The following is an 11,051-nucleotide window of genomic DNA, read 5'->3' as shown; positions in this document are numbered from 1 at the left end:
CCCTGACCGTGCCAGGGAAGAAAGTCCTTCCTGCTTGCCAGTATGAGTACATTCAATGGCACCTAACACTTATAGCCTTATATGACCCTGAGTTAGCTCAGAAGCTCGTGGACCATGAAACCAAGTCTTATAATCTTCTATTCTTGGGCCATTAGTGAAACTGAGTGCCCGACAACCAAGCTCCTTTACTGAGTTTAGGTTTAATCTCTCTATCCAAAACTTTATACCTTTTCGTGTCCCACCCCGTTCCCCTCAGGATTAAGGGGTATCAAAGAAAAGGGGTGGATTGAAACCAAGCAGGACTCTTCAGGGCCTTCCTAGGTACAAAAGCCCCGCTGTGTCCCTCATTTCTTGTTTGTAGGAAAAAAAGGCTTTAGTCTCCTAGGCTTTCCCCCAGTTCCAAAGAGCAGACTCAAGCAGTTAATGATTAGAGCAACAGAGTCACAGGACTCCTAGCTCCTCCTGTAAGGATATAGATAACAATCTTTGAGTTGTTCTGTAGAAACTAAGATCCCCACCCAGGTGGAGGATAGTGACTACATGCTGACCACAAGCACGTAGACCCCAGAGAGGTTGGAGCCAGAAGGTTGACATTCCCAAAACATCCCCCTGTTCCTGTAACAGGGAAGAACAAACCTGACATCATATTGGATGTACTCCTTTAGCTCTAACCCCTGTGCTGTCTCCTCTGCACTGTAGTCAAGCTGGCTCTGCACCTTTGTAAAAGAATGTTGCCAACAACCTGAAATATACATGATAACCCATTCTCAAGGCTCTGACCTTTAAAGGTATAATACTTTTCCATTCATATAAAGATAAAAAGTTGCAGAACAGAGAATAACATTTGTCTTGCTGGAGGTTTACAGGAACATTGTGAAGAGCTATGTGGACAGCTGCAAAAACAAAGGATTCCTGTACCAAGAAGTCTGCAGCAACCAGCCACACCCACCCCCCCTTTTAGTATAAAAGAAGCTTGAATTCTAACTCTGATAAGATGGTTCTTTGGGACATTAGTCCACCATCTTCTTGGTCTGCTGGCTTTCCAAATCAAGTTTCAATTCCTTGCCCCAAAACCTCATTTCCCGATTTACTGGCCTGTCCGGTGGCAAGAGCTTGGATTCAGTAATATTACCTCACTACCAACCAATCAGAAGAAGGTCCACAAGCTGGTAATGCATCCTTCAACCCTCTCCCCTAACACTGTATTTAAAAACCTTTGCCTGAAAGCCATCAGGGAGTTCAGTTCTTCTGAGCATGAACTGCCATTCTTCTTGCTTGGCTCCCTGCAGATAAACTCTTTGCTGCAAACACTCACTGTCAGAGTTTGGCCTTCTGTGCTGCAGGCACATGAGCCCTTGCTTGGTAACACTAGCACAGCGCCATGCCACAGTGACCTTTGTGAGTAGTTCCCAGTTGTTTGCCACAGGCTGGAGGGGCAGGTGTAACCAAAAATAGATATGGAGCATGTGATGGAAGAAAACCAAGGCAGGATGTGGGAGCAACAGGGAATTCTCTAACACCTTAAGTCCACAAGCGAAGGCAAGCTGCAAGAGGGCAGGAGCTCAGTTCAAGCCAGATGAGCCCAGCGTAGGATCCTCAGAAGTGGGGCGAGGCGGAGTGAAAGTCCATGCGAAGTTCTAAATGCACTGCATTTTAGAGGCTTGGGGAGGGAGCTTTCAATTGGAGAGAAGCTGCCCTCCGGTCCAGGCAGGTAACTTTGTTACTGAGTTAAGTCCTATGGACCCTGCTCGGGCTCTAGCCCAGCTGAGGCTCTCTGCCTTAGCAAGGGAGGGTTTGTTTTCTGTCGGGGTTTGAGCAGCCAATAACGATAGTGAAGCTGAGATGGACGCAGCGACAAGCTTTATTCACTGGCCAAAGGACGAAGAAGTGGGAACTAAGTTCACAGATCAACTTCTCACCCACTGGTGAGAGGTGCCTTTAAAGAGTAAAGACGGAGGAAGAGTGAGGCTGATGATGGAGAGGCATAAGCATTAGTCTGTTGGGGAAGGGGCAGTGCTTTTTCCGAGGGAGTAGAGTGCCACCCCCTTTTCATCTTTTTTTGATTCCTTAATGTCCAGCCCTGGCCTTTGGTAGGTGCGTTGTTTAATATGCTAATGTAGCAAAAATCAGCTTATAATGAGATTCAGGGTTTGTTGGAGGTCCGAGTTATCATCATCTTGGTCCCAGCTGGTTCCATCTGGTTTTTTGACTGTAGCTTCCTTTCTTATCTCTGGACCCTCTAACTTAAAGATTTATGTTAACTCCTGCTAAAGGTGTGGGTTGGCAGGTTTTGATCAAAGACCTGGAGCAGCTCTGACAACAAGTTGAGTCTCCAGGGTGGGTTTAAGGATATTAAAGAAGAGATCCCAGACTTGGATAAGGAGTCGAAAGTAAGGCAAAATACAGAAAAGGAGCTGTTCCAAGATGGAGTTGGAGGAGGAATCAGGATTTGGGGGGTGGAAGAAGCAGGCCCTCCTCAGAGAGACAGATAAACTTCTGGAGTCATGTTTTCATCATTCATGAGATACTTGAGTACCAGACTTACATATTAATTGATTCCTTTTATTCCCTTTCCTAATTCCCAGAGTAGTTAGGCACTTTAAAAATGGCCGAGCCTATGTGCTGTGCTGCAATAAAAAGGGCAAAGAGAGGGACCACCGCCCAAGGCCCTGTCTGCTGAGAACCACCTCTTCTCCAACTGCTGTCTCACACTCTGTGGACTTGCCCGGGGCAGGCCAGCCAGAAAGGAGCCTTTGAAAAGTCACCCAAAGAAAACTCTACAAAGAAACCTTCTGTTTGGGAATGGCCTGGGGTGCCTGTTTCATCACAAACCCTTCCATTTCTGTGATTCCACAAGTGGTAGATATTTTTTAAACAGAGAAACTAGATCTTTCCGATAATACATTCATTGAAACATTCCCACCCTACCACAGCTGGAAAAGTCCTCCAGCCCTAACATTTGATGAGAAACAAATTAAGGAAACTCAGACAGTCTCCTGGCCCAGGGGGTCCCTCTCACCCCCATGGGTGGCTCTCAGGGTAGTGAGGACCCCTGAGGCCTCTCCACTTTGTCGTCAAGAAGGAAGCCACCCAAATACTGACAACTGTGCCCACTTCCTGCCCTTAAAATCCTCTGTCTCCAAACTTCCCCCCTCAGTTCCCTGAACACTTGCTCTGTGGTGTTATAGGGGCAGCGTCTTATAAAAGGAGACTGAGACCACCACCTCCTGTGTGTCGGTTGAGAGCAAGTCCTGTAGCTGCTCTGCTTTGAGTTCATTTAAATGTCCATCCTCACAGCAACTCCGTGGGATGGGTGTTATAAGACCAATTTTAGAGGATAGAAAACGGAAACACTGAGAGGTTAAACAAGGTGCCCACTGACATTTGGGAACAAGTAAAAACTGGGGGCTTCCAGCCCAGGGCTGTCTGTTTCTGATGAATAATAATAATAGCTAAAAAGTATTGAGTATTTATTACCTGCCAAGCATTGTTATAAGTCCTTGACATGTATGCCCTCACAACAAACCTACAAGGTAGGAGCTATTATTATCATTTTCCTCCTTTTACTTATGAGGAAACTGAAGTACAAAGAGATTAAATGACTTGTCTGAGATCACAGTATTACATAGTATGGCTGGGTTTGAACGTAGACAAGTAGTCCAGGCACCTCACTGCAGGCAGGCCTGGGTCTTCCTTACCCTGTTTGTACTGCCTGGGCCTTCTCAGGCTGGTGGCAGAAGGTACCATGTATCAGCAATGCAGGACGCATGGTGTGATAGAAAATTGAGGTGTTTTTAAAAATGATTATTGAAACGTATAGGGTCTTAACAGATGCAGGAAATCCATGAGGATTGGAGTGGATAAAATTTTTACTTACATGAGGAAACGTATAGGTCATGGTGTTAAGTGAAAAAAGAAAGTGACAAAGCTACCTACACGGTTGAAGTATATCTGAGTATGATCTCAATGATGTAAAGAGATACATAAAAATGATGAAATAAATGAACTTACAGTTTTTTCAAAAAAGATTTGTTAATTTTTTAAGTCAAGCAACGAGGAAGAAAAATCTTTCCACTGGTCTATGTTATTCTAATTCAGTATAGTTCAACAAGGATTTTTGAGCACCTGCTGTGCCAGTGGCTCAATGACACAGGCATCTTGGCCTTGCCCTGAGAAGCCTGCCCACTGGTGCAGGCTGGAGGGGCCGTGAAGTCACCTCCCCACTACCGCCTGATCCTGGGTAAGCAGACTTAACCCAGCCTGGCTGGGCAAACTTTTGAAGTAGGCAGACGTTTCAGTTGTACACTTTCTACCATCTCCTTTCTTCATCCTGTCCCAGCCAAATTTCTGGCATATGGAAGGAATTTTAATGTTTGTAAACTAAAAATACATCTCTCCCTGTCACTCAACATAAAAATGTTCCTTAATGCCGAGTAACTTTTTTTTAATTTGCTAATCATTAACAAATAACCTTGAACATATTATTTGTATTGAAATTAAATCAGTATTATATATGTACAAAGAAAAAAGCCTTACCACCTTTCAGTCTCACCTTTCTATTTTATATTTTCTCAAGATAAACCGATGGCTTTTAATATAGGAGGGGAATTCTTGGGTCATGTTTTAACCCCATGTTCAACTTTTTGAGAAACTGCCAGGCTGTTTTCCTAAGCAGCTACATCATTTTACATTCCCACCAGTGATGCCTGATGGTTCCCATTTCTCTATATCATCACCAACACTTGTATTTTCCCTTTGTTTTTTATTGTAGTCATCCTAGTAGGTATGAAGTGCTGTCTCATTATGGTTTTGATTTACATTTTCCTAATGACTAATGATCTTGAGCATCTTTTTGTGTGCTTATTGGCCATTTGTATATCTTCTTTGGAGGAATATCTATTCAGATCTTTCACCCATTTTTAATTAGATTGTTTTTTTGTTATTGAGTTATAAGAACTCTTTATATGTTCTGGATACTAGATCCTTATGTACAGAAGTTTTAATTTTTGATGAAATGTAACTTATTTCTTTTTCTTTTTTTTCTTTTGACTGCCATATCTAAGAGTCCATTGCCAAATCCAAGCTCTGGAAGATTTACTCCCATGTTTTCTTCTTAGAATTTTATAGTTTTAGCTCTTATATTTAGGTTCTTATCCTTTTTTTTTTTGCTGTACATGGGCCTCTCACTACTGTGGCCTCTCCCGCCGCGGAGCACAGGCTCCAGACGCACAGGCCCAGCGGCCATGGCTCACAGGCCCAGCTGCTCCGCGGCATGTGGGACCCTCCCGGACTGGGGCACGAACCCGTGTCCCCCGCATTGGCAGGCGGACTCTCAACCACTGCGCCACCAGGGAAGCCCTCTTATCCATTTTGAATTCATTGTTTTATATGGTGTGAGGTAAGGGTCCAACTTACCCTTCTAATAACTACTTTGAGAGGTTACTGAAAATTGGTCATGAGACATTGAAGAGTGAGACTTGGGTCAGTAGACACTTGGTGTCTTCTGGAACTTCCCACTCAACAAATTATATCATCATGAGTTTGTCTCAATGGGGGATATAGTCTAACATAAGTTCTCTCAATATGTAAATAAAGTGAAACCTAGAAATGAATCTTTTAAAAGCATTTCCTCACAATCCCACTGCCATATAGAATGTTTGGTTAGGTTACTTTATTCAAAAAATGGTCTATAATTAAATCATGATCATGACTGGATCATGATTTAGACAATAAATTGTGAGACAAGAAACCAATGTTTGGTCCTCCCGTTCTGCCACTACCTGAAATGGCTCAAGATAATAACTGAACCATCACAGCTACAGTTTGTACTTTGTAAAATGCTATAAACTATTGCTAATACTTTCCATAAAACTTTGTGAGATTTGGGGTTTAAAAAATGTAATAAAACTTTGAGTTCATTAAAGTTCAATGTATGCATATAAGCAAGCATTATTAAATGGCTTTATTTTGCAATATTGAGAAATGAGAGACATTAATACATTTTCTCAAGGTAATTTCATAAGTCAGCTCCTTGAAGAACACAGTAAATGCACAAACAATCTCTTACATTAAAATGTTAGCAGGTTGCTGGCATTGTTACCTTCAAGCATTGGCAGATTTCCTTTACTTACAATGTCATGAGCTTGGACGCTTTAAGAGGTGTTCTGGGCTGAGAGAACGAGAAGCTATGCTTCTGGACCACAGCCAGTTTCAGACAAAGAATAAGAAAGATTTAACAATTTGTTTTCTAAGTTTGAAATGTTTCTCCTGAATTCCTTTTGTATTATCAGTAAACATGGCAGTTGCTTTCTCTTTTGAGGTCTCCGAGGTTAAAATGCACTTTAAATAATGGTTTAGTTCTGAACAGGCATATCATATTGTCTTTCTGTTGCTGAAGTGGCTAGTTTCTATCAGGCCAAAGAAAGTTCAGGTTTCTAAGAAAACATTGCACTGACAGGAAGAATCCCACATTAGAAGACACAGAGATGGTGTCCGATGTAACTTTATTTTTAGGGTATGTTTATCGATTATTTTTTCATGTTAATTTTGATCCCATCAGCAATCACTAAATGCATTAAGCCTTGCATTGAAACTTCATTTTGACTTGAGGATCAATAATTCCCTTAGGATTTGAGGGCCTTATCTGGTTCACAAAGATATGAAGTTTTCTTAAGTAGTATTTTGTATAATTGCAAAAGAACAACTCAGAAGAAGGGAAATTTTCTTTTTACTTGTTATTAAGTTGTTGAACTAGGTAATGAGGTGACACCCATCAGGAATACTGATTTAGACCACTAGGAGGTTTCACATGTCCCCATAATAAATGACAATGATATATAATTTAACCCAACCAGGATAAACTTCTAAAAAGAGTTTCCCAGCCTCTCTCAAACCCTGGATCATAAAATCGCCTGGGAAAGTCTTTCCCACAGCCTGTTAGCTGACATTTTTCATTTGGCTGGAAAGCATGCAATATGCCAAGATTTATCAGCACTATGTAATGTTGGTGTGGTTCAAGTTATTGAGACAGAAGCTGGTATCTTCTAGCGCCTGAAGGCCTGTTCCTGGCTTGAGTACCAAGGAAGGTATAGCTGAGCCCAACTCCACCATCTTTTGGCAATGGGAAGGATTTGACATTGGTCTTTAAAGTTTCCAGGAGGGAAGCTCCAGTGTCACATATCTGTGGCCCTCCCATTCATAGGTGGGGTATGTCACATTCACCACGCCTCTCCCGGAATCTGGTCACTTGTCCCATGTTTGCTGCCTCTGTGGCTGACGCAACCTGCTATGCATCCCCCAGCCTGGAAACCTGGAGGCCATCCTTGACTTCTTTTCCTTCACCGACCACCCAGTTGGTGCTGCAAGCCCACTGCCATCGCCAGTGTAAGTCCTCATCCCCTCCCCTGGAAGGTAGGTCTCTCCATTCCCGGTATAGCTCTCGTCCAATCCATCTCTTCACAGGGCAGTCAGAGCAATCTGTCTAAAACAAGATCTGATGGTTCCTGGGATTTAAAACCTCCAATGGCTTCCCATGGACCTCGGATTGAACTACTTAACGTGACTCTTAGGATGTTAGTGGTCCCACTGCCATCCACCCTCCTTCCCCAGTCAACTTCTTCTCATCCCTCGCTTTTCCTCTCTGAATGCCCTCAGCCATGCATTCTCTGGTGCTTCGGGGCCTTTGTGCAGGCAGTATCCTTTGTCTGAGTGGACTGCTTTCTACCTTTCACCTTGCGAACTCTTACTCGGTCATGAAAACAAGGTCACAACCCCCAGAGAACCTCCTCTAATACCCTCCCCTCTCCTCACCTGTTTTCACTGCTGCTGAGCTCCCATGGCACCTGCTCGTATCTGTAGCACAGCACTTTTACCTAGATCCTTCCTCTCACCCCAAAAAGGCTGAGTGCCTTGAGAGGACTGGGACATGCAAACTCTGTATCCCTAAGCTTAACACAGTGCTCAGCATTGTGTATTAGACGAACGCTATGTATTACAGCTATTTATTGAATCCTGGCCCCACTGGCAATCAAAATATGCATTGATCTTCATTGAACTACATCCATTCACTAGATTTTATGCTCTTTGAGGATGGAGTCCATGCTTAGTCATCTTTGTATCCTCCCTACACACAGTAAGTGTTTAGCAAATGTTGACCAAAATTATTCCTGGTTGTATCTGATAGCGCAACCATTTTCTCCTATCATTTTTCTTTTTTTAAATTGAGATGTATTTCATGTACCATAAAATTCACCCACTTCAAATGTATAGTTCAGTAGTTTTTAGTTTACTCACAGAGGTGTGCATCCACCACACAACATAATTTTAGAACATTTTTGTTGCCCCCCCCAAAAGAAATCTGTACCAATTAGCAGTCGCTCCTCACCGCTACCTCCAAACTCCACCCCAGCCTAGGCAACCACGAATCTATTTTCTATTTCTATAAATTTGCATATTTTAGGCATTTCATATAAATGGAATTGTACAACATGCAATCTTCAATCACTGGTTTCTTTCACTTAGCATAATGTTTTCAAAGTTCATCCATGTGACAGCATGTATCACCACTTCATTCATTTTTATGGCTGAACAAAATGAGAGCATACCGTGTGTATATATACCACCTTCTCTTTGTCCATTCACCAGTTGATGGCTATCTGGATTTCCACCTTTTGGCTATTATGAATAATACTGCTTGAACATTTTTGTACATGTTTTTACGTAGACATGTTTTTATTTCTCTTGGGTATATAACAAGAGGGAAATTTCTGGGTCATATGGTAGTTCTATGTTTTGCCTTTTGAGAAACTATCAAACTGTTTCTCAACATAGCTACACCATTACAGTCTCACCAGCGATGTTTGAAAGTTTCAATTTCTCTATTTCCTCACCAATACTTGTTATTATCAGTCTTCTGTATTTTAGTTACCTTTGTATGTGTAGTGTGGTTTTCACTGGCACTTTCTTGACTGCTAATGATGTTGAGCATCTTTCCAAGTGCTTATTGGTCATCTGTATGTATTCTTTGGAAGAAATATCTATTTAGATTCTTTGCCCATTTTTTATTTTGTTATTATTATTATTATTGACCTGTAAGCATTCTTTATATATTCTGGATACACATCCTTTGTCGGGAACATGTTTTGCAAATATTTTAACCCATTTTATTTTTTTTTTCCACTTTCTTGATGGTGTCCTCATGTCACACAAAAGTTTTTAGTTTTTATGAAGTACAACTTATGTATTTTTCTCTTTTGTTACTTGTGATTTTAGTGTCATGTCTAAGAAGTTATTGCCTAACCTAAGGTCATTAATATTTACTCCTATGTGTTCTTCTAGGAGTTTTATCGTTTTAGCTCTCACATTTAGTTGTATGATCCATTTTGAGCTAGTTTTTTTGGTATGGTGTGAGGTAGGGATTCATATTCCTTGTTTTGTATGTTGGATATCCAGTTGTCCCAGCACCATTTGTTGAAAAGACTATTTCACCATTAAAGCGTCTTGGCACTTTGTTGAAAATCAGATGACCATAAATGTGAGAGTTTATTTCTGGACTTTCAATTTTACTGCATTGAGCTATATGCCTGTCATCATGATAACACTACAGTGTTTTGATTTTCATATCATTTTTATTTTTTTATTTATTTTTTATTTTTTTAAATTTTATTTATTTATTTATTTATTTTTGGCTGTGTTGGGTCATCGTTTCTGTGCGTGGGCTTTCTCTAGTTGCAGCGAGCGGGGGCCACTCTTCATCGCGGTGCACGGGCCTCTCACTGTTGCAGCCTCTCGTTGCGGAGCACAAGCTCCAGACGCACAGGCTCAGTAGTTGTGGCTCACGGGCCTAGTCGCTCCGCGGCACGTGGGATCCTCCCAGGTCAGGGCTTGAACCCGTGTCCCCCGCATCGGCAGGCAGACTCTCAACCACTGCGCCACCAGGGAAGCCCTCATATCATTTTTAAAAAGAAGACTAGGAAAGCTGTGTATTGGCAAGTTGGGAAGAGTGGTCTCCTTGAACTGGGAGAAGATTCTTTTTGCAAGAATATGGATGTCAGGGAAGGAAATAAACATCTACTGAGCACTATTATATGTTAGGCATTATATGTTCACATATGTTGTGAACCTTCACATATGTTGTGATAACAATCATGTAATAGTTGTAATAACCCCATGTAATAGGTCGAATTATCCCCATTTTAAGGCAAGGAAACTGAAGTTTGGAGAGGTTAAGTATCTTGCTTAAAATAATTTAGTAACTGGTGAAAGAAGTGGGATTTGTACACAGTCCCTAGGACTTCAAACCCATGGTCTTTTCATAACAAGGAGCTTTTCTTACCACACATCCAGTGAACACAAGCTGCATGTGAAGGCAGTGGAGGGACTTGAATTCATTAATATCAAACATTTTTCTCATGACACTCTAGGAAATTAAAGGAGTACTTGTAACTATTTTGAGACAGTTGTCTAACAGCAAAATTTCACAGGATATTTCAAGAAATCACTCTTCAGCTATAAAAACTAGCTTTGTGGTTAATTTTAACTTCACAGCATATGCTATTCTCATTTATATGACCTCAAAAGTGTTGAACGTTCTTTTGTATAATTAGCATAGCACAATGCCATCCTGTTGGAAGAAAAGCTAGAACTAATCTCAGCTATGTGGGTGGATTAGCCTTGTCCTTAGTTCTTGTTTTCATTGAAAACCTTCCCAAGGTTGTTCTGAAATGAATACAGGTCATAGTTGTCAAATGAGTTCTATGTGAAATAATAGAAGATTTAGGATTGAGAAAGATTTGTGAAGTCAATGAAGAAATGGCATTATTTTTTTTGCATAATTCAGTTGATACAAGCTCCATTCTTTTTCTTTTCTTAAGTGAGAGCACAGAGAGTATCTTCTGGGTCCCAGAGTCTGGGTAGAAGTTAAGTTTAGATAGTGCAGATTCAGCCATGACAGAAACACAGTCTAGACAGTTCTGTCATCTCTTGTTAACTTTTTACCCTCTCTGCTCTGCAGGGCAAGAATCTGTTGCTTTCTTTCAGTGAAGATGCTGCAC

Source organism: Globicephala melas, chromosome 3, assembly GCF_963455315.2.
Source record: "Globicephala melas chromosome 3, mGloMel1.2, whole genome shotgun sequence".
NCBI classification, from domain to species: domain Eukaryota; kingdom Metazoa; phylum Chordata; class Mammalia; order Artiodactyla; family Delphinidae; genus Globicephala; species Globicephala melas.
The sequence above is the reverse complement of the archived record's forward strand: the minus strand, read 5'-3'. Positions refer to the sequence as shown.